The sequence below is a fragment of the Camelus bactrianus genome, chromosome 8 (genome assembly GCF_048773025.1).
Source record: "Camelus bactrianus isolate YW-2024 breed Bactrian camel chromosome 8, ASM4877302v1, whole genome shotgun sequence".
In the NCBI taxonomy this organism is placed as follows: domain Eukaryota; kingdom Metazoa; phylum Chordata; class Mammalia; order Artiodactyla; family Camelidae; genus Camelus; species Camelus bactrianus.
Window position 1 is genome coordinate 5,982,006 of NC_133546.1, and position 26,626 is coordinate 6,008,631.

General features: G+C 42.0%; 1 protein-coding gene across 3 annotated transcripts in view; it reads left to right on the forward strand.

Moving 5' to 3' along the window:
• Window positions 1-26,626, forward strand: part of PRKN (parkin RBR E3 ubiquitin protein ligase) — a 1,163,425-nt gene that overhangs the window by 702,917 nt on the left and 433,882 nt on the right. The window lies entirely within an intron of this gene.

Sequence of the window (26,626 nt, forward strand, 5' to 3'; positions counted from 1 at the left end):
GCAAATAGGACTTCCTGGTCATCAGACTTCAGTCCTGCTTGCAGCTGTTCATCATGTAGGCCACTAAACGGTAAAATTCTCAGGGACGTTTCATTGCAAGGGGTCACGGGAGTAGTGGTGAGGGCATCTCAGAGCTGGGACAATCTGGAGCGTCGACTGCATCCCAGGAGAATGCAGCTCGCCTGCCCTGAGGGTCCACACAGGAGAAGAGGGCAGCTGCGGGGTCTGGCTGGTTCCGTGGTTTCCTTCTGCCCCGGGTGTACCGCTGTGTGCACTTAAACCTGAGGTGAAGCCTCAGGAAAGTGAAATGGCTTGAGAAAACCTCTCCGTGCAAATGAGAAGTTTTTATCTGTGTCAGGGTTTCGACACTGAGCTATTTGCATCCCTTGTAATGGTCAATACATACTATTATAAAAATGACCTGATCCCTCAGAGGGGGTTCTTTGGACTTCAAAGTAGAATTTCTTGGCAGTCAATATAAAATATAAATACTTCTAAAAATGGGAATGGAAATATTTTTTAAATAATTGAATTTTAATAAATTATTGAAATCTTGCACTGACTGAGAGAGTTCAATGGTTTCTAGATGTTATTTTTAAAAAAGGAGGGAAGAATCTTTATCAGTGTTTGATGTGATCAATTATTTTTATAAAACTTAAAATATTTCATAGATATTGTTAGCCTTTCTGAAAACCCAGCTGCGATATGAGAATAGAAAAATTAATAATAATAGAAAATAAAAATGAAAAATATTTTCAAAATCCCAAGCGTGTTCAGAAGGATGGAACCTTAGCCTAGAGCTGTATTAGGTGCTTCACTTATTTTAATATGAAAAGTAAGAACGAGTGAATTTTAAATGCGTATAAAACGAAGTCAGGAATCTCAAAGTCAAGGGTGATGACAGACATTTGATCAATATTAAATAATAGGTTGTTAGGTGCTCAGAAGAACCAATATGATACTCAGTCTGACTTAAAAGAGGACAAAAATGCCAAACAAATTTAATTTGGCCGCCTTTAAAGAAGGAAAAGCAATAGCTGTAAGATGTATGGACTTAAGTCCACCCTTAGGTTCTTGACCTCTTTGGCAGTCTTGCACTAACTGTGAATAGAAGTCTTAGGTTATCCAGCTGCGGGGTAAAAGCAAAAATCACCAGTTAATTAATTGTCAGTGAACTTGGTAATGTCCTCCCAGAGCCCAGATGTCCCCATGTGACAAGGAAAACTGGGGGGTGGTCCCAGAACATGAGCTTTGACGTCAGACCACCTCAGTTTGTATTTCAGTGCCCCGCTTACTAACTGTATAATTGTGGGCAAGTTTCCTCAGAGAAGTTTGGTAAACGGTGACAATAACACCATGTTGTTCGGTCATTTGGGCCCCAGATTAAACAGTGGAAGATCTTCGCAGCTGACTGCTAAACGCTAGTCTCTCCTCCCATCTCGTTCAACAAGTGGATATTTTTTTAGAAGAACCATGATTGTTGCTCAATGCATCAGGCAGAGATCCTAGTCCTTTGTAGGTAGCCAGTTGGCATATGCTGATGAAAATGTTTATAAAGAAAAACAGCCTTTTAAAAAAAAAGTCTTATGTGCATCATTTAGGGATGTAAAACAATCACAGGCCTCGAGGAGATTTTAGAGCCTTGGAGGAACGGGAATGTCTGGGGCTCAGCTAATAGAAGACGAAGGAGAAATTCGAGAGCGGTTTCAAAGGAAACAGGACCTTCTCTGACAAGTGTCGTTAGGCTTCCTGCAGTGATATCGCTTCTGTAATCAGACACCTCAGCCAACAGACTAGTGTTTTTTGTTGGTTTGTTTGGTTTTGTTTGGTTTTGTTTTACAGTTTGGAAAATGAAATAATTATTTTCTATCGAAGAAGGGGCTTTCCATTGCCTTCAGATTGTCAGTGTGTGGCTCATGCTTGGTGTGAAGCAGGTGCTAATTAAGGTTTGTCTTGCTATTCCTCAGAATTTCTCAGATACAGTTAGCATTGCTTTTATGGTCTCATTAAGGAAAACTGGGATCTGAAAGCTTGGTTTTTATTCCCTCTCGTGACTCTGTACGTTTCAGGCTAACATACTTTCCAGATGGTCCACGTTATAGTTTAGGTCTCTGCACATCCGATTTAGGATTAGGCACGTTCCCAGTAAGAAGAGAGTTTCTGTGTGTAGGAGACGACAGTTCCTACAGAGAAGGGTCCCAAACAGCAAGCCTGGGAAAGCTTCCAGAAATGAAACCCCAGTGATTGATGTGGTGCTTTGAAGGAGGAGATAAACACTAAATGCAGTCGGAGTTTGGGGCGGGGTGTTGGGTAGTCAGCACAGAATTCATTGAGAACTTGCTTTTTATTTCACTCTGATTCATTTCCTCGATCACCCTTCCTAAATCTCACTGCTCTCTCGTGGCTACATTGCTGCCAGCCCACCTTCTACCTGAAAACCGACAACGCACTAGCTCACATCTAGGTTTTTTGAAAAGCAATTACTCTATTTCTTATGGCCATCAGTTCACAATTTAACCAAAAATTGTGATAGCTTCTTGTTAACCCTCGGGAGAATGGCTCCATTTGAAACACTACAAGAGATGAAAAATGGAAACCGGGCATCTCACTCCACGGATTTGGGGTCTGGAAGGGGCGTGTCAGGGTCCAGGCTCTCCAGCAAGCAGAGCCTGAGGTCAAGTGCTCTGTGCTGGTCGTATTCCACGTCTGCCCGCATCCCAGGATGCAGGAGCGAGGGACCCGGGAGCCAAGCAGGGAAGCGGAGGACGCCTCGTGGAGCTGGCTGCCGCTAAGTACAGCTGATTGCTTCAGACAAGGGACCGCTGATTAAGCACCAGGGGCACCGGGCCCGCCGTGGGGAGTGTGAGCAGGGGAGCCCAGCAGCGTGAGACACAGTGCCGGGACTGACTGTGTGAAGGTGGTCGGGGCCCACACGGATCCAAGGATGGAGGATCTGACGCAATGTGGGAGGTCGTCTTTCACGGGGGTACAGTAAGTTCATAAAAAATTTGATATTCGACATGAGGCAACGGTTGAGAAATAGGAAGTGATAGGAACATGCGACGCTGACCCTGAGACGTCAGACCGTCAGCCTGTGGAAGTTCAGGTGTTCCAGTGTCAGCGCATTAGCAGGACGACCTGGGTAAAGTTACTTCACTACTCACAGCTCATCCTCTCACTTTTTCAGAACTACTCAAGGAGGCATCTCCTGGCCGCAGCCTGCAGAACAGCCCCCTCACATGCTGTCCCCTCTAGATGACCCTGCCCCCAGCCTGCTGTACGTTTCTCATGTTCCTACAGTCGTATGAGGTCATAGCGTACATTTGTTTGTCCCTTTACTTATTATCTCTCCCCCTCGCTAGAATGTAAGCCAAATAGGGCCAAAGTTTGTGTGCTTTGAGTGACGCTAAGACCCAGGACCTAGAACAGTGCCTGGCAAAAGCAAAGGCTCTCTGAACAGTCACTGACGCGTTTCCTCACTGAACACGTACCAGTGAAGGTATCTGTTCAGTTGATTCCTGTGAAAATCAAATGAGAAGATGATGAAGGTGGCCCGCTAAGGCTTTGCGCATAGAAGACCACCAGTGAATGCTAGACTTCTCCCCATTTCCTGATGCCCACCGTGTACCCCAGAGGCAAAGGTACAGTTGGAGCGCTAGAGCTCAGACATGTTAAGAATTCTGCATGTGGACCAGCTGAGGATTACACACAGGAACCCACAGTGTGGTTTCTACCCTCACCCACAGAGGGGAAAAGAGGGGGAAAAAGCATCTTAAACTTTGTACAGTAGCCGCCGAACACCTTCAAGTGTATGTGCTTGTGTCTCAAAATCATACATGGAGAACTTTGTGGTGTAAACACCACGAGGAGAGGGCTCTGGTCTTTTAGGCCCCTTGCCCACAAATGCTCCCTGGAAATACCCATTCTTTCTTCCTGAAGTCATGTGTAAAACGTAGCACTCTTTATTGCACTTTTTGAAGTTGAGTGCAACATCATAGCTTGCAGTGAGCCTGGGACAGCGTATAAAACCGCGTGTACTCAGCTCTAAGCGCACCTGTGGCTTTACTGTAGCGGAAGCAATGGTTACAGGGTTTCCTCCCTGAAGGCCCTTCTTGATAGACCCCAAATTAATGCAGACTAGGATCATTTCATTGTATTCTGTTACTGACTGCATCAATAATTCCGTGTGGTTTCTCTCTGTCGGAGACTTTGGGGAGCCATTTTGCTGGAAATGAGACATACCTTTACTAATATACAATACTTGTCATTTCACAATGGTGTATTTTCCAAAAACAGAAGTGATTAAAATATTTTTCAGGATAATTCATAGCTTACTAAAACCCCTAGAAAGGGCCTGTACATTTTTAAAATGTAACGATGTGAGTCAAGGGGGTGAAGTTCCTGATAGTAACGAAGCCTTTGTGACGCTTGTCCCACTGATGTGTCTGGCTAAACGTCTGGCGGCTTCCGCTACCCTTCATTCAGATTTTGCTCTAAAACACACCTATTTTTTCATTCACAGAATCTGATGGAATCTTTCTGAGTCCTATTCATTTTCTAAAATCAGGATATGTTCCTTTTTTTAAATGATAACTCTTTTCTGTGTTTTCCCTTTAATAACATTTAGAGGCAAGAGACATCCCCCTTCTCTGCAAAGGCTCTTCCATCCAAGTTTTGATTTTTTTTTCAATAGAGTATCTCAGCAGAGACTGCTCTGTGTGTACAGTCTTGGCAGTTTAGGGCGGGGGAACGGAATCCCCTCCTCTCTCCTGTCTCCTGTCTCCAGCGTCCTCCTCCCAGGCCAGGAGGCAGCTCTGCTGTGGAGGCTGCACAGGGCACTGGGGATGATGAGGCCAAGGCGGCAGCTCAACCTGGAGGCAAACACCGCCCTGTCCCCCGCCTGCCTGTGAGCACTGCTGATGGATCACGTGCCTTTGTCTCCTTGGAAAAGGATGTAGGATGTCTTACCCTCTGTTTCCTGGGCAGAAGACAGAAATACCCAACTTACAGGGCTGTCGGCATGATTAGAATTAAGGAGTGCAAAGTTCTCGCCCGCTCTTCAGTTTTCTCCCCAGTTACGTTGTAAATCTGGTGAAACCTGAGGCTCCGAATGTTTCGTCACCTTCGGTGTCTGTCCTCAGCTTCGAGAGCAGTGCCAGGACTCAGTGCAGAGTCACACAGTGGGCAGCACGAGTGGTTACAGGCTGGTCAACATCTAGGGCATTTTCTTGGGCCATTCAGCAGAGCTTGGAGGTTTTTTCTAGGCGAAATATTCTGCTTTCTTGCTGACAATGTAGTCTCCATGTGGTCAGTGGGTCTGTCTGTCTTGTTCCCTCTCTCTCTCTCCCCCACTTCTCTGTCTTCTGCCCCTTTCATGTGCCTTTTCTAAGTAGGTGATTATTCTGCCTCTAAATTCATCCTGCAAGGAAAGCTTTTGTCAGTATCCACTCCCCACATCTCTAATTTAGGCACAAAGAATATTCCAGGATGCCCAAACTAACTCCCCAGAGTTCTCCAGTTACCTCTAAAAACAGTCTTCATAATGAGACCTGTCACCAGTGTTCACGGTAAGAATTAAGGTAGATGAAGTCCATGAAAACAGCACCATCCCTGGCACATATCACACTGTCGATAATTAATAATTATCAGTTACTAATGAATCACTTCTTTCGTATTGCCTTTCATCCACAGACTGGAAGAATTTTTAAATAACTCAACTGATATCTCTTCTCTGCAATTAATGTAAAACATTGATAGCCCTCTGATCATGAAACACAGAAAATAGTATTTTGGTAGAGCAGTAAATAAACCGTGTTCAACTTAAGCTGGCAACTCTGACTCATGCCAACAAAAGGAAATGGTGGCATAAAGAATTCCAAGAAGAGCAACATGCGATAACTGTATTAAGTGTGTTGGATTTGGGAGCGTACGAGATGACTTATCTGGCTTTGTCTGGTGTGACCTGGCATGTGCTGAATCAGTTTGCATGTCTAGCTGAGGACTGAGTTAAAGGACATTAAAACGCCATCATCTCCTTTTCTTTGTGACCCACAGCACTGGGAGTCTGCACCACTAATTTGGCTAATCACATGCTGGGCCTTGGTGAGCGTCTTACACTGTCATTTCCTCTGCAATACCTGTCTTCTCAACTGAACTGTAGGCACCTGGCGGATGGGCCAAGATCTTCACATTAGAATACACTCTTTTCTTCCTCCCGCCCCCATTACATCACTGGTTAGTATTCATTTTGTTTGTACAGAATAAATGCGGAAAATATATTTGTTTATTGGTTGCATAAAAAAGGGAAGGAAAGAGATAATAAAATGGGGCTGAAATCTTCTGAAATCAGCTTATAAACTGAATGAAACTTTGGCAGGTCGTCTGACTCAATGCAACTAGGTTGCCCTGGGGACATAAACCATTCGAGGACCACCTTGACTTCCCCCATCCCTAGAAACCTTCTCCGGCTCTCCCCTTTGTGCCCTGGGGAGAAGTCAGGAAAGAGGTTGGCAGGAAAATGAAAGGGCGTTGATGGCTGAGCCGGTTTTTCCAAGGAAGGGCCCCCAGGGCTTGGAGACTGAGAGGATGACCTCAGGTGTGTGAGAGGCAGTGCCATGGTTCTACTGACAGAAAGGCCAGGTGGGAGCCGGGCAGAGATGACCCCCAGGTGATGCATCTGGCTCTAGGTGTGCTCAAGTGACCATGGAGTCCGTTCTGTTAGAGAAGATCATTGTGACGGGGCTGATTCATCCCTGGGCTTCATCTCCATCAACAGATCCAGGTGCTCTTAGGAACCTGTACGTGCCACCCGTAAACCACCTCCTGTATTTTTTAAAAAATATTTTCTGTTTCTTAGCATGTCCTACTTTGTTTTTTTTCCCAGGTGGGAGGTAATTAGGTTTATTTATTTGTTTAGCTTTAATGGAGAGACTGGGGACTGAATCCAGGACTTTGGGCGTGCTAAGCACGCGCTCTGCCGCTGAGCTCTGCCCTCCCCCAGCACGGCCTACTTTAGGAAAATGTAAAAATATAGTTCAGTCCCAGTGAACTCCACATTATTATTTATAGGGTATATGAATGCTGGACAATAAAAATTTTTAAAAAATCATTGTAATTATGTTACGCTATAAAATGCACCATGTCAGCCATTAAAGTCTAAACAAGGCAGGCTCTCGTCCTACTTAGGGCTAATCCTGCCAAACACTTGTGATGACAGCAAGGGGCAGGCTACAAACATCCAAATAATTTTTTCCTCCTTGTAATTGGACTTCTCTGCTGCATTATTCACATCTTTCTTTGATTTTATGTTTCTTAGCTTTTTCAAAATGTGTGCACGGTGATGATGCGCTGCCAGTCACTGGCAGGCTTAAAGGCTGTTATCTTCCACAGATACCCCGTACTTTAGAGTTAAATTAGACAAAAGCATTCATTTTCAACTGTAGCAATCACCTCCTATTTTAAAATCTTACCTCTTATAATTGTATGCAAGTAAAACAATAAATAAACAGGTAGCTAAACAGAATAATCTTAGTAATAAAATTGATCTTAGAAATTTTATAATCCTTTTCTATCATTTTACAAGAGAGTAAAATGGGATTAAAATGGTTAAGCAATTTGCCAAGACTACTAACAGGTTAGATAAACCGAGACCAGAACCTGGATCTCTTGGCAGTAACCGTGCCTCTCACGAGAACACCAGGCAGCAACCTTACAATGACACGCATTTATCTACTTGTGTCACTGATCTAAGGAGACATCACCATCACCACTTTTTCCTTTCACTCTCATTGTCACTTTCTCATGACCTCATTGTAGACCAGAGGACGGCAAACTACAGCCCACGGGTCACATGTGACCCCTACCTGTTTCTGTAGAGCTCATGAGCTGGGGTTAGACTTTACATATTTCTCAGGTGGTAAAAAAAAAAAAAAAAAAAAACTCAGAATAATACAGTGATATCTGAAAATTACAGGCATACTTTGGAGATATTGGAGATTCTATTCCAGACTACCTCAATAGTCAATAGCCCAGTGAAGTGATTCTCACACATTTTTTGGTTTCTCTGTGCATGTAAGAATTATGTTTACACTGTACTGTAATCTATTAAGTGTGCAATCACATGTCTAAAAAAAATCTTATTTGGAAAATAATTTATTGCTGAAAAATGCTAACTATCATCTGACAACACAGGGTTGCCACAAACATCCAATTTGTCAAAAACACAGTATCTGTGGAGTGCAGGAAAGCAAATAACAACAAAACGAGGTGTGCCTGTGGAGGAAATTCAGTTTTCAGTGCCCACAAATAAAGCTTTGGAAGAACACAGCCACGCCCGTTTGTTTATTGATTGTCGGTGGTTGCTTCTGAGCTGAAACAGTGAAGTAGTTGCACAGGGGCTGCATGGCGCTCAGATCCTAAGAGATTTGCTTACTTTCTGATCCTTTCAAGACATTTTACAGAAGAAAATGAAAATACTGCATCAAGATCAAAGGCAGGAATTTTCAAGGGTTTACGAGCTCAGTATGAAAGATGAAGAATCACCCCACGATGTAGAACAGATACGTGTATTAAAAATATGAAGGCTGATGACTGGAAACTTGTCTAGTTTCTGCAGTAACATGTGGCTCAGAGTCTGAGTCAAAATCAAGACCCACCACGTGGACCTCAGCGCTGATGTGGACCAGTCAACACCAGCAAGGGCGCCCAGTCCGCCATGATTCTGGTCCAGGTGGGAATCTGGTCACTAGCCTTTGCACCTCACCCAGAGCCAATCTGGAGGGAAAATTAGCAAAGACCTTTTCCAGAGCCTGAGTGACTTCAAAAGGTTTGTATCAAACAGCTGTCCCTATCCTCCTCATATCCAATTATAGCCATAACAGTAGAAACTATATCTCTGAAAGTCAAAACTTCCCACGCACCCCAAGCCCCCTCCCAACCCTGTAACTTTCCCACTGGGGGGAAGAGGCGACTATGGTGAGGCCCCCGCCCCGTGCCCCGCTGCGGCGGGGCTGATGACCGGCTTACCACCACCCACAGATGGCCTTCGCTGTCACGGCCAGGACATACCATACTCAGTTTTGAGAAACCACATCTCAAAGCATCTTCCTGAACTCATTTTTACTGCAGAGTAGGGCACCATTATATAACACAGTGCCGGGAAAGAAAGGCATACTTGTTCAACATAAATTATTTTCCAGATTTTTTGCATCAAATTAATTCATGTTTGTGAGTTCTGAGCAGATTGTGAATGTAAAAACTTATAGACAGCAATGTAGAAATGTTTCCTATTTTAAAAAAATCAGTGGTAGTGATAAACAGGAAAATGGAAGTTCGTATCAAACTAATATCTAAATTTTTTTTATCTTGGGGAACAATTTTCTTTTTGTGGGACAATCTCATATTCTTCTGTCTTAGAAGTTATATGTTCTTTTGGCATAAATGTGTTATAGGAAAGAACATTACAAAAATAGATGGAATAATTGCTAGCAAATAATTTCAACTTACACTCCCAAGTCTCCATCCTGATTGACGTTTTGCTCACTGTAAGACACCGCTGGTAACGTTAACCGCAAAGCAGCTGGGCTCGTTTTGACCTCGGCCTTTAGGTCAAAATCAGCTCATCATGTGCAGTAACAGTTTGAGCTCGCCAAGGTCTGATAGCCCACGGGTGCTGCTGTTCCGTGTGTACGTCTGCCGTGACTGTTGCTATATGGCCATGCGCTCTCCTGTCCTTGACTGTCATACTCTCTCCTGTTAAAAAACAGAATTCAGTTGTGTCACTTTGAAGATCTTGCTGGCTTTATTCGACCTTCATGGATCAGGCAGCATCCCTTTGAGCAGGCGGAAAGGCACTTGGAGGAGCTGTAAAAATGGAAGGTGTTTTAAGGCAGGAAGAGGGCACGACAAAAACAGAAGAAAAGATAGTTTCAGGCAGGGTCACCTTCCTGGGGAGGGAATGGACGGGTCTGTTGTGCAGATTACCTCACTGCTGTTGATCAGGAAATTCCAGACTGAGTTGAACTTTAAAATCCCTCTCCTGGGAGAGGCTGATGCTATGGGGGGGGGGGGGGGGGGGGAGGGGGGGGAGGGAGTTAAACTTGGTTTGCTGCTGTGGGGCTTTGCGCTGGAGTGGGTTAGCTGCTGCCGTCCAAAAGGACGTGTCCGCATCCTGCTCCCCACAACCTGGGAGTGTGGCGTTATTTGGAAAAGGGATCTTTGCAGTTTGAATTAAGGTAAGGAACTTGAGATGAGATCACCCTGGATTCTCCAGTGGGCCCCCAATCCAGGGGCAAGTGTCCTCATAAGAGGCACTCGGAGGGAAAAGGGAGGTGAACCCGGAGGCAGAGATTGGAGTGACAGGGCCACAGTTCCCGGAGCGCCAGGAGTCCCCAGAGGCTAAAAGAGGCCAGGAACAGATGTCCCCCTGAGTCTTCAGAGGAGGCACAGTCCTGCGGCGTCTCGGACCCCAGCCCCCAGGCTGTGCAGGAGTCCATTTCTGTAGCTTTCAGCCACAGTGTTTGTGGGCGGTTGCGGCAGCCACAGGTAACGATTCCTTCCTCTGCATTGTTGTCAGTGCAGGTGGGAATTCTTAGACCTTTCATTATTATCAGATCTTTGAAAAATATGTAACATTTATATCTGACCTGGAAGGAGAAACTAGATGTATAACATTTTAAAAAGAATCAATAGGATTTGGGGACTGCCTGCATTCAGGAGAGGGGAAGAGGGCATTGTCATCCAAGATAAACACATTCATTCGTTTTGCTGAGTAAACAGGTTTTATTCAGTAACTACTGACAGTCAGGGGAGGCGGTGGGGGAGGCGGAGGAGGGTAGCTGAGCTCCAGTGTGACTTGTGCAGAGGTGACTGGGCGGGCAGCTCCAAGGCAGGATTCCCTCCTCCACCAAGACCCAGACCCGCAGATAGAGGCCACACCCATCCTGCCTAGTGCATTCCAGAGGCAGGGCCCTCCGGTCCTAGCGAAGGACCTTCTAAGCTGTGAGAAACACACTCTTCCAAGTGTAAGCCCTTTTTAATAAACGCTCTAAGAAAGGGAGGTCCGGGGACTGTCTCTGGGTGCTGGCTAACAGTAAATTCCCCTGGCAGCCTTGAGCTTCCTTGGGTGGGCATTTTGACGGGGGCTGGGACCATCCTAAGGAACAGGCGTCTTGCGGCTGGAAGCCATGCTGGAGTTTGGTCCCCTCTCCTGGCGCAGGGGTTTGGGCAGAGTCGTGACGGGCTGAGAGTTCTCAGGGTACAAGTGACCTGAAGGAAGTGCTGATGGAGGGGACAATGGTGTCTGTGCAGGGGAGACGGAGTTCTGGGTGAGGGATGTCAGAAGGTGAAGGTAGTCAATGAGTTGCTTTGGGAAAAGTAAGTTTGAGCTGGCAAAGATTATATTGAAAATGAGATTAGAATGGGGTATTAATTTTCTTTTCCAGCCCCATATAACCACACCTGTGGCATAGACACTCCACATGCATGTATACGTGGACTTCTTTTGCTAGAACTTCCACACACATACCCAAAGAAAGAGTCTACTGATTGGAAGTTCTTTGCAAATGGTCTGTCAAAAGTAGGCACTCAACAAATATTAGTTACATGAGTAAATAAAAGAAATTAAAGCACCATTCCAGTGAAATAAAGTCCTGTCTCGTTATATATTCCCTTCCTTCTGTTTAGTACATTTTTTTTCAATTAATATTTTCTTAATGATAGATTTTAAATTGTAAAGTCTCCATTAATAGACAAGACTATACCTTGTGGATTTGAAGATATGATCCTTTTGAAGTGTCTGAAAAAAAAAAAACCAACAGGAAAGTAGATTCTACAGCTAACAAAAGAATAGCAAGCAATCACGCCAAGTTCTTAGCTCTACCGTAGAATATTTTAAGATGAACCAAGCTCGTTTTTTTCAGGGGGATTAGACCATAGAATTATTATTATCATTATCATTGCTTCGCATCTAAGTATTAGCAACTTTTTTTTCTTGATATGCATTGATTTTTCTGTCATGATAATATTATAGTTTTAGGCATGGTATAACACTAAAATCAACTGATTAAGTGTAACTTCAGCAATTTAAAATGTGACCAGCAAGTAAGAAGCAGGGGTGTTTTTATTAACTTTTAGAAACACAGGCAATGCTGTTTCTTGTTGTTAATGAACTGAAGTATGAGAAGAGAGATGCAGCTAGCCCACGTGGCCCATTTTAATTGTGCCCACGTGACCTAGGCTTTTCGGCATGTGAAGACACCATAAAATTTCAAATAGGACACTCTAGACAGAAGCCTTACTTAGTCTGACTAACCAAAGCACATCTGTGTTATAGGTAAAATTGAAAGGCACAACTAACCAGTCACCCATTCCATACAGAGCTGCCTCAAGGCCACCAGCTGTCATCTTGTGACCCCTCAGAGAAGAGCAATGTTCTTCCTCCTCTGAGGGGAGCAGGGATTAAAATAATCCCTGGGGATGACTCTCCCAGCCAACAGAGAGAGCATTTCACTCTAGAGAATGCCGTTTCAGGCTCACTCTGGAGCAGAAGGTTTTTGGGCTCCGCTAGCATTATAAAGGGAATGGGCAGAGAGGGATGTTCAGCAAGCAGAAGGCTCTGGGTCACTCTGGCCTTTACTGTCTTGATGGCTAGAACTGTTTCCCTCTCAACAGATTTGTTTTTTCTTCAAACCACATGGCATATCTATTTTTCATGCGATGTGATGTTGGACTACTAACTAACATCAAAATCTTGACAATGATTTCAGAATAAGTACCATCTGATTTTCTGCCTATAAACACAGAACCAATATTAAATAATACGGGGAATCACGTTTCTGCTCTACAGTCTAACAGCCAGCGTGTGGACAGCCAGAAATAGTTTGCAATTAATACCTGCTTAATGATAGAAGAGTTTTGTAAGGATTCAACCGCTTTGTCAAATAACTTTTGCAATGACAACCCTGTAGATCTTTCGTTCCATTATCAGTACCTGCTTTATACATTCCCAAAGAGAAATGTATGTATGAGAAAGAATGGTGGCAAATATGGTTCTTAAACCCAATTCATGAGTTTCAGATCCTGGGCGGTTTGTTACATGCTGTCTACTGAGTGGCTTTCTACCAACCTGATCATCGGATGCTATAAGAAAACTTGTCTAACTGATATCTGGTAGCCATTTAACACACATTAGATGTTAAGGTCATGAATGAGTTGCTTCTCCATGAAGTTTTATCTTCACCTTTATCATTTCACACCTTGGCAGTAGACTTGAGTTCACTTCAAGTGGTCATTACCTGAAATCACACTTGGACTACTGTTAATGAACCTGACAGGAGAGGCTATGCAAGGTGTAAAAGTAGCAGTATTAATAACACAGCACCAATGTTATTTTTCAGACTGAGCCTGCTAACACTGCTTTGAGCTGATATTCTGCTTGTGTGACCTGTGTCTAAAAGCACTAAAGTCAAATTGATGTGTTAAATCAGTGTGTACACACACACACACACACCTCTCCAGCTCAATTGAAAATGTGTGCCATTTGGAAAAGTCCCTTATTCATTTGAAATAAGAAGAGACAGACTTCCTCATGCTCACGTGAGCCCTCCTTGCAGAACAGGACACACCTCTTCATTGGTGGCTGAACTGCACGGAAGCCAGTGGTTGGCAAACTAGGAGCCGTGCACAAAATTCAGCCCACAACCTGTTTCTGTAAATCAGCTTTTATTGGAATACAAGCAGACTCATTCATCTATGTGTTGTCATGGTTGCTTTCATGCTACCGCGGAAGAATTAAGTAGTTTTGAAAGGGAACATATGGTCCATAAAGCCAAAAACACTTACTATCTGATCCTTTACAGAAAAAAGGTGGCAACCCCTGATCTAAGCAAATGCGCATTAGTATTAGCAGTGGCCCTAAAGACAGTCTGACCTTCGGGAATAAACTCTTTCTAAATGTATATAAACTCTGGTATTTCAGGGCTTGGGAGCTTCCATTTTGAGGCTGTTGAGCAAAGGAGAAGGAAGAAAGGAGAAACAGATGGGTGAGTTTGGTGTTTCGGAGCACCCCAAAAGAAACAGGCAAACTAGTCAGAGTTTTCAAGCAAGAATAATTCTTGAATCACAGAATCAGAAGAAACCTAGAGATTACTTTACACTGTGATTACACTCTGGGGAGAGGGGATGTGTATTCGTAAACGTATATTGAAAACCTTGTTTCATCACTTCTAGTCACTATTTATTATAAGAAGTACCACTAACATTTAAACAAACAAAAACACTTTGTGTATTTTCTAATAGATTAAATCTAGTATATTTGGTGAATTTATATGGAGGATTTAAAAAATTCCTTGAGTCAAATTACGGAAAGCATATACCAGCAGCTTTTTTTTTTTTTTTTTTTTTCATTCTGGTGAAGTTCTGTGGAAGATATGATCCATCTTATAGCTTTATCTGGAGACTTACCCTCAGAACTATGTCAGGAAGTTTACATATGAGTTGTGGGGATAGCGAGGGGTGGGGGGCGTGGAGTACAGGCATGGTGGATGTAATTAGACTTTTAAACTTATTACAAAAAGGAATGCATTTTAAAATATAAAGAATGCCTACTATTGTTTAGTCTATTTTTGGGGAAGAAAGAGCTTTTCAGATAAGGATGATGTGATCACTGACTCATCCAGTTGGTGGGAGAGCCGGTAACACTCAGACCACCAGATTTCAAATCTGCTGCATTTCATTTTGCCTACTGTTTCCTAATGGTTTATAAAAGCTACGAAGTATTGTTGGATATTGTATGATTTACGCTCAGCGTGTGAGAAGGTTGAGAAAACTAACTAGAAAATACTCCTATATGTTACTCCCTCAACAAACCACATTAAATTCATGGATTATTTTGGGAAGAACTGATACCCATACATTAGGTGCTTTCCTTGGTGAACGGAGTAGGTGTATATCCCTTCATTTAATCAAATCCACTTCAAGATTCTTTAATGGAATTTTATATTTTTTTGATAAGTTCTCTTTGGTCTCTTGGAATGTATGTAGATAAGCTTGTCATCTTTAAGTAACACCTTTTCTCTTGTCTCTATTCCATGATAATCCTTACAACTTTTGTTTCTGATTCTTCTCTTATTGTATTGTCCACGACATTTGGTAACACGCATTAAACAGGAGGAATGATATTAAACATTGTTGTTTTGTTCCTGACATTAAAAGAAATGGGTCTAAGGTTTCTTAGTTAAATTTCATGTTTCTCTATAAAATGAAGAGGCTTTCTTCTGATAGGTACATTTTATCACATTAAGGAAGTTGTTTTTTCTACCTAGTTTTGCATAAAGTTTTGCTTTTACATCTATATCTGCATTCACAAACGTATATATACATGGAACTCTTACTAATGTTTTCTCAGCATCTTTCGAGGTAGCATGAAAATTTTCTCCTCCAGTCTATTAATTTCACTAACTACATAAACAGATTTTCTGATGTTAAACTATTACTGCATCCTTAGGATAAACCCTTTTTGATTCTGTTTCTCTTTTAATGTACATTTTATTCAGTTATGTAATCTTTCACAAGGATTTTTCACTCTATATTTTTTATGTGAAGTTTGCCTGTGATTTTCTTATATTGCTATTATCGAGTTATATTAGTATCAAGGTTATATTAGTCTCATAAAATAAGTTAGTCTGTTTTCAATATTTGAAACAAGTTATGTAAAATAAGGATTATCTATTAAATATTATTATAATGGAAAAAATCCAGTAAAGAATAGGGTAGAAATAGGAAATTATATTTGAGCTTACACTGAAACATAAAGTTATTGTTACTATAAAAGTGGATGCTTAAAAAGTGAATGAACAGATAGGGATTTAGCTATCTGCGGATGGAGTACTTTTCTAAATTCTGGGATGTGAGATACAAGTGTTTGTGCAATAAATAAATGAATTAATGGTCTTAAACATATTAACTTAACTTTAATACTGTTCGGATCCCTATCCAAATTCGAAGAAAAGAGTCATAAAAATTGGGGATTTGAGAATGAATAAAATAAGGATACATTAGGTGTCTGATGTTTCAAGATTTACTCCTTGTTAAGCCACTGTTTCTTGACTCTGGTGACATATTAGAATCACTTGAGAAGGTCTTGTAATAATTAATGGCCAGATGCCAACCCGGACCATTGCAGAAAGAGTTTCAGTGGGGTGGGTGGTGAAAAACCAGCATCAGTATTTTTAGAAAGCTCCCCAGGTGACCCTGATGCTTGGTGAGGGCTGAGAGCCACTTTTCTAGATCTAACAATAGGACATTAAGGTTGTTTTATTGGTTCCAAGAGAAAGCTCAAGGAATGAATTAACCCTGCTGTTGTGACCGCCTTCTAGAGGACTGCCCATAATGGGGGTTTTCCATTTTACTCTTTACTGTTTTGAAAAAAACCTTAACCTGAATTTATGTGTAGGGGAGCTCACCTGCCTACTTGTCAGATATAATCATCTGATGATCACTGTGAGTTGTAGAGATACAAAACACACTTCTCACAATTTTTGTTGTTTGTTTTTGTCCTTCACGCTCATTCCTTCCTGCATTTCATTACATATGCAGCAGCAGCCGCATTTCTCATTTTCAGTAAGTTTTTAATGTTTAAAATATCTGTCCTTTTGTTTTCATTATCATGGGTCTATCTCACTGAATTAACACTTGAAACATCATCACTGCTTTTGCACCAAACAGGCATGGTGGGATTAATGATGTTTGTGTAAAATTCTTAGAGCTGGGCATAAAGACCTGTCAACACTTTATGGATTGACCAATGACTCAACGCTTTTCACTATTTGCCTTATTTATGAAAATGTGTGATGTGAGCATTTTTGAGTAAAGACCTCCTACAGAATGAAATGATATTTGGAAAGTCACAAGGACCATGCGTCCTTGAAGGAAGTCATTCTAGTTTCCAAGAAAAAAGTCTAAGGAACTCAGCTTTGCAAATTGGCAGTATTCCTACCTCCATGAAATAGAGCCATATTACATATTACAATTTCAGTTTAGTGTTTGACCTAAGTCTCTGAAGTATATTTGAGATAAAAGCTGAAAACTTGCTTCCTATATAGTTTAAAAATGAACACTGGCTTCGAAAAATCATTATGTTCAGACATGTCATTGTCCAAACTCATTTGGAAGAAAACTTACGTGTATTGTCTTATAACCTCTCAGAACTTCCTTAACAGTGTGATCAGACTGTTGCATTTATAGACCCTATATCCTTGACTGTCTCTAAGAAATCACTTGAATAAAATAAAGTGTTTTCAGAAAATACATTCCCTAAAAAGATATTAAAATAAAGCCAGGGTCAAATCATTGAGGAAGTAAAATTATTTTCAGTAAAAGATTACATTGTGTCAGAGTTCCCAAATCTCCCTCCATATTGCCATATTAACACAGAATTTATGACTTCCACCTGTTATCTCCCAATTCTCAATTCTTGAATTCTTCCAGCAACATAATAAAGCTGTTCTGCTCCTGAAATGGGCAGCACTTCTCCATCAAATATATATGGTTCTAGGAAAACACAGTTTCCCTTAAAATTGGTACAAAACATGAAAACAGGTCACGATGTCCATTTCTCCTATTATCCTAGCTGTCTCTCTGCTCTTTGCTTCTCATCTCATTTCTCTGCCCTCTCTCTCTTTCCCAACCTCCGATGCCAGTTCAGTGCTCACTGAGAATCCTATTAGCTGCATTTGACTAACAACCCAAACTATTTTTTCTAAAGTGTTTCAAGCAGAACTTACTAATTAAATTCAGAGCTACTCCTTTTGTTTTTGTTTTTTTTGTTTTTTCCTTTTTATTTCACACCACTGTAGGAGACATTTTGTCATACGCTGTCACCCATTCAAAGATTTTATGTGTACATTTAATATTCTCCAGAAAATCTAAATTGTTTCAGAGCAGGAGGCTCCTATTACTTTTATATTCCCTCTAATGCCTACTAGATTGTTAGTCCTGTTGTAAATTCTTATTAAATATATCTTGAATTGAGTGTTGAGGCTTCACACTGAAATCCCAATATTCTGTTCTGCTCTTCTCTGGACTTCTTGATTGATCCTCTGCAGCTGTGTTTTTGGCTTCCTCTTCTGTCCTCCTGTTCTGAGTATAATTACCTGTTTTTAAAATTCCATCTGCGAATATCATCTCTGCTGCATTAAGAGTGAAGGAAACATTTGTGCAGAATGTAATACAGGTATTTTATTTGTAGATGTTGGGGCATTGGAAGTTCAAGTTTTTAAAAATAATTTTGTGGAAACTCCATGGCATAAACTCAGTTATCTTTAGAATCACCCATATTTAGAAGAGATTGAGGGATGAGATAGGCAAGGAAATAATACAAAGCGTGGTTATGGTATTGAAGTTTCAGTAGTTTATCATTCCTGAACTCACTCATCTGCATGTTAGCGTGACTGTTACTAAAATGGAGCATCAGTGCTAACAAGAGGGTAAATACAAATGGGGTAACATGTCAAAAACTCAGAATAAAGAAATTATAATAGATTTGTCATGGGCTTTCAAAACATTCCTGACACTGTCTCAAGCTTTGTTCACTGGAAGGGAGATTATTATCTGGTGGAAGGTAGCCCTTTATAAAGATGAGCAAGAGAAAATGTTTGGATGCTTCTATTTTGTTGAAAGTTATTTAACTTTTCTTTTATTTTCCACTAGATTAAATGTTGAACTATCTCAAAACTGATTTTTCCTTAGCAGTTGTTAGAAAAAATATAGACAATAAATATCCACCCATAGCCAACTGCCAGCCGTCTGTTACACAGGCATCTACACATCCAGAGCACGGGCCGGAAGAATTCAGGAATTTCCATCTCTAAGGAAGTCCCTAGGAAGTCATCATCAAGTCTAAGATCTATCCATGATGAACTGCTTAGTCAGATATTCTAATTAAGAAAAAACTGCTAGCCACCGAGATTTTACTGCTTCCCGATGTGTAACACTTGTGCCGCTGAGTCAGCTTCCTGCAGCTCAGGTGAAGGCGAGTGGTTGTCAGCGTCTTATTCGCGTCTCAGGAAATGTGTTTTGGCTCTGTGTTCTGTGCTTAGGACCATGCTGGGCTGTGAGGTTTGTAATAGTACCGGTAGCAGATGACCAGGTCATCCTTTGTCCAACCCAGGATACTTTTGAGAGTAGTGGAGGATGCTATTAATAATTATGCTAAGACAATCGACGTAAATCTGAGCGGCTCCCGGTGCATCAGGACTTAGATTCTCACCCACCTCATTCTTGTCTTTTTCAAATCAGGCTACTCTCAGGTTTTTCACAGTCTGTCTTCAATTACAAGGCTAACGGTGAATATCGTACTAATTGAAGTCTATTCAGTGCCAAAGGCCAAGTGCAGCAGGTAACAAAGGAGGTGGTTTTATTCAGAACGGGAGAGAACATCCATTAATGAGGAAAATCTCAAATGAAAGGAAGGAGGCATGGGTTTTCACAGAGGGGTAAATGGGGGGGTCATCTTTTATTTCATGGGGGAGTTTTTCTTTTGGGACTGGGCTCTGTCAGCTCTGTCAGAAACATGTCCCTGCCCTTGAGAAGCGCCTCCAGCCACGGAGGACAATCAGACCATCAGGCTTCCGGGTCGTGTCTGTGCCCCGTCAATTCCAGCAGATACACCGAATGAGAAAATGCAATGCCTTTAAAGTTGCAATTAACTTCCAGTTCCCATTTCTCACTGTACATCTTCAGCTTAGTTTACATACATCATATCACTTATCCTCTCTGGTCTGGAAAATTCGGAAACACCAAAACCATCAAAAGAGAGACCTGTCTATGAATAATTTATTACAGTTCTTTTGCTTTGAAAACCTCTTGGCTTCTATTAGCATAATCGGGGGCTAGTTCAGATTCCCCAGGGAGGTGCTACTGGAATCCTTTCTTAAGCATTAGATGTAAGACATATCCATTCGGGAAAAACTGAGACATATTTCTAAAAGACATACATATAGATAGAGTTGATTTTATCAAGCTAAATCAGATGAGGTAAGAAGAAAATGTTTGACTGTGATTTATAGATCATGTATGTTAAACTCATATAATATGAAAAACAAAAAGGATTGGCAGAGACATATTTTGATTCCCCTATGACTGTAAAAGGATGCATTCTATGACAATGTATGAAGGCAGAGAAAGCCTTTTTTGATGCTTTACCAATTTATAGAGATATTTGTGACATCAAAGCATATAAATTATTAGAAATGTGGAATTAATTTTCCAATAAGAACTAATCCTACACAATACAAATGAGGAAAAAAATAACCAAGAATATGAACTTAGTACAATGCAATGATCCAAAAAGAAAAATATGGGGGGAGGGTATAGCTCAGTGGTAGAGCACATGCTTAGCATGCATGAGGTCCTGGGTTCAATCCCCAGTATGTCCATTAAAATAAATAAACAAACAAACAAACAAACCTAATCCCCCCCCCAAAAAAAACACAAGAAGAAAACTATAACTTAAATAGAGGAAAAGGGGGAAAAAAGGCTAAAATGCTCTTTTATCTTGACCTATACAGCAAGTATTTGTTGATTCAGTTAACAATTAATTTTGCAAATATTCCTTAGCTTTCGTTAAGTGATGAGCTCCCTTATCCATTTTTAGGATCCTAATTTTGCCCCAAAAAAATCACATTTTAAGGCATTTCTAAATAGGAAAAATATAAGAAGTAAGGAAAGACTAAAAACCTAAGCAGGTAAAGATAAAAGACGCAGATGTCATGTCTGCCGGCACAGTCAAAACCTGCCTTCATCCTACCCAAGATGTGTAATCCCTTCATTCATACAAAACATCCAGCCCTCAACCTCTTGAAGTGACGACAGAGGAGGGAGGGGCAGAGGATTCTGGCAGCCTTCTCTACCCTTGGGGAGAAGTCTGGACAAGGTTCCATTTCTCCCAGGAGTCTCCTAATTCACAATCAGCACATTAACCCACCCTACCCAGATTCAGTACCCAAATCAGACAACTCCAGGCCTCTTTCTGAGAGGGTTAATGATGGAAACAAATTTAGCTACTTTTCAAACAACTTAAAGACCCTAGAACCACATACATGTGGTTCCTTAAGGAACACCGCTAGTACCACCATCCATACTTCAGATAAGAAGATGGAGAATGCAAGATAGACTAGAAACAAGGTTTTTGTTTTCTGGATGAGTACCAGTTATTATAACCAAGTATTCCATCAGCACAAGAATAATTGCATTTAGGGATTTTCTTTTTTTTAAATGATGGAATGGATGTAATGTGGTACCAAAATCTGTTAGACGTAAGACCTGAGCCAAAAACAGTTTTTTTATTCACTGAGGTATCTCTTTTCAAAAAGCATTAGTATAATGTGAGCATATATTAGCAGACTAATTTTATATCTGAGCTGTGATATAATACTCTGGATAGATCTTCCTCACTGATGACAGTGTCGAATGCTCCTCAGAAACATCAGTGAACAAGAAATCCCCCTGCTATTAAATAAACAGGTGCTCAATAAATATTTGTTGAATGAATGAATCTGTTGAATACCAAGAGAATAGTTCTCTCTCAAGGGCTTTAGGAAAATTATAAACTAAGCCATATAAAACACTGTCCCTGGCTCATGGTAAATGTATTATGCTTGTTACTACTCTCGATATTAATAATAACTCATGAGGAAAAATTCTCACAAACTTTTATATGAGCAGAACCTGGTGATTCTACTAATAGTAAGAGTGAGAAATCAGAGGAAATGTGCTTCTGTGTTGCAACCCAGAATTATATACATATATACACCATACTTACGTAAACCTTAGTTCACATAGGACAGATGTTAAGAATTGACTGGAGAATGATGACCCCCCCCCCAGTTTTAACCATGAAATAACAATCCTGGGGACTATTTTAATTTCTTATTGGGTAGAGAAGGTTAGGACCAATTTTAGTAAGGCTTAAAAATCCACCGTTAGGAGAGGGTACAGCTCAGGGGTAGATTGTGTGCCAGCACTCCCAAGGTCCTGGGTTCAATCCCCAGTACCTCCATCAAAATAAAGAAAGAAATAACAATTACCTCCCCCAAAAACAAAATAAAGAATAAACATTTTTTTTTTAAATCTGCCATTGGCCTGTTTCTCCCCCAATTCTCTTCTCTTCTCCTTCCAATTGATGTTAATAACCTAACGTGAAGTCTACACGCCCAGACCCTCAGGGAGCAACCCCCTCGGCTCCGCGGGTCGATGAGGCTACACACTCAGTGAAAGCAAGAGGCTTGGAGACTTGGCCTGTGGCAGTGGAGCTGACGCTTGGGTGTGCTTTACAGTCGTTCCAGGGCCCTGAAAGATCGCAGACATTGTGAGGAGCTGTGTGAAAACACCTGCTTTAGCCAATCGAGCTGAGACTGAGGCTGGTGCGAAGCTTATTTACCGAGCTGCGCATTTCTTTAATAGTATCGGGGAAGCCAAGTTCCCAGAGACTCCTGGGGTCTTAATTTTCTCACCTTTCGTATCAAATTAAACTATCCCTTGCTATATAAAATGTAAGGGTGATTTCTGACTCTGTCCTATTTATAATTCCTTTTACTGCTAAACTAGATTTTAGAATCTTTTGGCAGCACATGAGTAAATGTCCCTTCCTCCAGTGCTCTCCGTGGACTGAGTCAGAGGGTACCCTGGCATCCTTGCTGACTTCGGGGGACGCCCCATGTGGCTCTCCCAGCATGTTGCTCCGTGCTCCCCATCTTCCCCTCAGAGCACACCAGGAGAAGCGACGACAAGTGGAGGTCTCACTGGGGTGGAAAGACAGGGCTGCTTCCGGACAGAGGCCGCCAGCCCGGAGGCGACTGACCCGGGGCACTCCGGCGTTCTGGAGGTCCGCCAGCCCTGAGGTTCCAGGGGCTTGATTTCCTGGCCCAGGGGTTGAGCAGCTCAACCCTGGTCCCATTTTAACTGTTTCGTGCTTAAGAGCTCATTGATTTTTGAGTCAGAAAGAGATTGTTCTGAGCCTTGACCCTACCATTTATGGAGCTTGTGACCTTGGCTAAGCTATTTTAATTTTCTAAGCTCGAGTTTCCTCTAGTTCCTCCATTGTACTAGGCACCTTTTCATTGCTCAGCTGCCACCCATGGCCAGGGGCTAGCATACGTTAGAGCAGACGTGGACCATTTCCATCAGAGCAGAGAGTTCTATTGGCCAGCTCTGTAAAAAGCCCCTCCCGGTGGCTGTTCAGTCTCAGGGCCTCAACTCAACCACACGGCCAATGTTAGCTGTTTATCAGACCAGATAATTATTCACCTTAGGGGTAAATATCCTGTTCCCATTCTGCAGATGTTTGTTTTTGCTTTTACAGCTACCAGATACTTTCAACTTGGTAACAAAGGAAAGAGTTTTTGACACAAGCAAGGAATACATTTTGGAAAGATTCCTTTTGCTCTTTAACTCTTTAAGATTTCTTTTTGTTCATGTTGCTCCATGCCTATTAAAGGTGATTTAAATTTTTCCATTGCAGTCTGGTATTATATATGTCATGCTTATATACAACTTGAGTTCTTATAGAATAGATACTAACTGCAAAACTGCCAAAACTGTGGCCTGAACATTCAGGCCCGGAAGTAACTGAAAACCCTTGCTCCTTATCTCTGCTATTCTCCATTCTAAATTGTCTTCCTCTCATAAGCATCAGGTTCTCCCTGCGTCCTCACCTACACACAGAGACTTTAGAGTTGAATTTGCCAACACGATGAGGACCGTGCCTTGAGCCTTCCAGGCAACTGCCATCCTCTCGGCTCCAAGTCAGGGTCTCTCGGGAGAAGAGAAGATTCACCAGGGATGTGACCTGAGTCTGCACTGGCAGTGACATGATCACAAGTCTACCTGGGCATAATTTAAATGTCCCAGATGAAAAATGGATTCAAATAAGGCAGAATAAGAGGAAGAATTTTATTCTCAATTGCCCAAGTGCCAATAAAAACAAAACAGAAAGAACCATTGTGAGAAGTACTAGTAACTAAAAATCTAACTACTGATAGCTGATTATCTGGCTGTCTTATAAGATGGAGAAGCAGCAGAAGGACTCTTTCAAGACTCCCTGACCTTGAGGCTGGGTAGCTGGGAGGATAATGGCGCCATTAGCTTGAACAAAGGAAAGTCATAGTGTCAAGCTGGCTTCAGAGGTAGAACGTTGAGTTTGGTTTTGAACTTTCATGAGAGGCTTAAATTATGCAATCCTTTAAAGCTCTTCTGAGTATAAATTATTAACCTTTTTTGACCTTATCTTTGTATTTACTTATCTAGGTAAAGCCAATTTAAGGTAGCAGGCTGTCCCTCGGAGTTCTTTTCTCCAAGGCTCTCCTGTCATAAATAGCGCTCTTCAGTAGATTAAAGATGAAAGTACATTTCACTAAAGGAAATAGCTGACAAGATACTGAACCCATTTTGGCAGAAAACTTAACATTCAGCCTCAATCCACTGAAACTGTCAGATGAGAATGTGCACCATCGTGAAGAATAAAGAGGAGGGAGGAGGCGGTGGGGGGGGGGGTCCTCCCTGGGCCAGAAGAGGGGCGTCCCAGGAAATCAACAGGCAGGCTCTCTCTTGATCAAGGCTCTTATTTTCCCTTTGGATTACCTAGTAAACACTCTTCTCTTGTTTGTTTTATTTTCTCGTATTTGAAACAGGAGTTTGGGCTTAGATAAATTCACGCAGCCACTTAATACATGTAACATGAGTGCAGGCATGGGGTGCTGTTTACACCTTGTTGTAAGGAATAAGGAAAAGAAACTCAGGTTGGGAGATACTAACACGTGCGCTTTCCCACTCAGTCCCCTAGTGCTATTGCAGTGACCTCTCACCATGCGCCACAACACCTTCTGCTTTGTTACTGGGTTTTATTAAGAAAAACGGGGCTTGACGCCTGCGATGTTGGTGGTCTTCCAGATCGAGTCTGCCCAGCTCTTGGCTGTCTAGAGTAGGTTGCTCCCAGGATAATCAGGTAGATGTGTTTTAGCTGCTGGTTCCAGACATTGCAATAATGTGCTAATATGTGAGTCCCCTGAAACAGCCTGCTTATTAACTATGATGCCCCAAATGCCATCTGCAGAGCTATCCAGCTCTCTGTAATTACACTGTCTGCACTTTCCGTTTGATTGCCTGCCTGCTTAGACAGGGGGTTTCTTTTGAGATGCACTTGCTGTAGAGTAAAAGGTGGTAAGCAGTGTGGGGCTACTTCCACGTTGGGGGAGCTGAGACTTCCTTTGCTCCTTAGCAGAGAGGAAAGATGCTTTCCATTTTGACCCTACCAGTTGCAGACAGTCAACACCTGGCATGTGAAGGGCCAGCCTGAAGATTATTGAATTTTTTTCTCTTTTTTTGTATGTCATCAGATAACTTGATAAACAACAAAATTGAATCTGTCAGATTTTGATGCCAGAGTCTGAAATATTGCTGAAGCTCCCTTAAAACTGTCACAGCTAATACAATTTTATAATAAGATACATCTTGTATATTTGCACACTAGTATATGCCTTCTGATTCACTCATTGGACTAGATTTTCCGTGGTCCCAAGGTATCAGGACCAGTGGGAACTGAATGTGCCCACGTCTCCTCTCCACTTTGCAAACAGGCTGTCTCCCCTGAACCCAAGAAGCCTTTCAAGGGTTTGAGTTCAGTTCTGAAGTCAGAGGATGCCTCAAGGCATATGACCTGGAACGCTGGAGGAGGGAATTGGGTGTAAGTCTATCTTGACTGCAAACCTCATTTTTTAAGCCACACTGCCCCCTGATGAGTAGGATGTCCTTCTGTTATGTTATGGGTCAAGCTGAGTTTTCAGAGTGGCTTCAGTCTTAGGAGAATCTAAAGTAAGAAGTAAGAGCTTGGGCTGCGATTTTGGACAAGATGCTTAATTCCCGAGTGAGGATTATGATAGCTCTTCACTCACAGCATGCTTTAATGATTAAATGAGTCAGTGTACATGGAGAATTAAAACAACATCTGACACACGGCAGAGACGCAATAAACATCACCCACGTCAGCGGTCATGTAACAGTACTAACAGTATCGCCCCTCGTAGGGATGAGTAAGAAATACACGAGGCAGGGCCACTTCTGTCACGTTCTGTCCTGGGCGAGGGGGTTAAGTCAAAAGGGAAGACGTCTGCAAACCCTTCCCTCTGATGACTTCACGTGTGGCTTCCTGTCACTGCTATGACCTCAGAAGTGACACACAAAGACCCACTGTCCTGGCTTCCTCAGGAAGATCGCCTGTACGCCGAGTTCTGAGAACACTTTTTAAAGAAGCTTTCAGAACTAGCATTTGCTAGTGGTTTTATGCAGTGCAGTTACAGGTGCCGACTGGAACACTGTTCTTCTCAGGCTTATCCACCAGACAGACAAACTGAGGTTCACCCGAGTTTGGCCAAGCATTTGGGGAAGTCTCTTCCCACCATTAATCTCATTATCCACAGTCTGAAGTTCAAGGGCACGTAAACAGTAGCTGCCTGCCACTCTTCCCTTTTAGTTAATTCAACATTGGGGATTTTTTTTTTAAACCAGGCACCCAGGAAATTAAGAAACGTATCAATTGGAATCCTACAGAGGCCTATGCTGAGGCTGTGAATGAGGT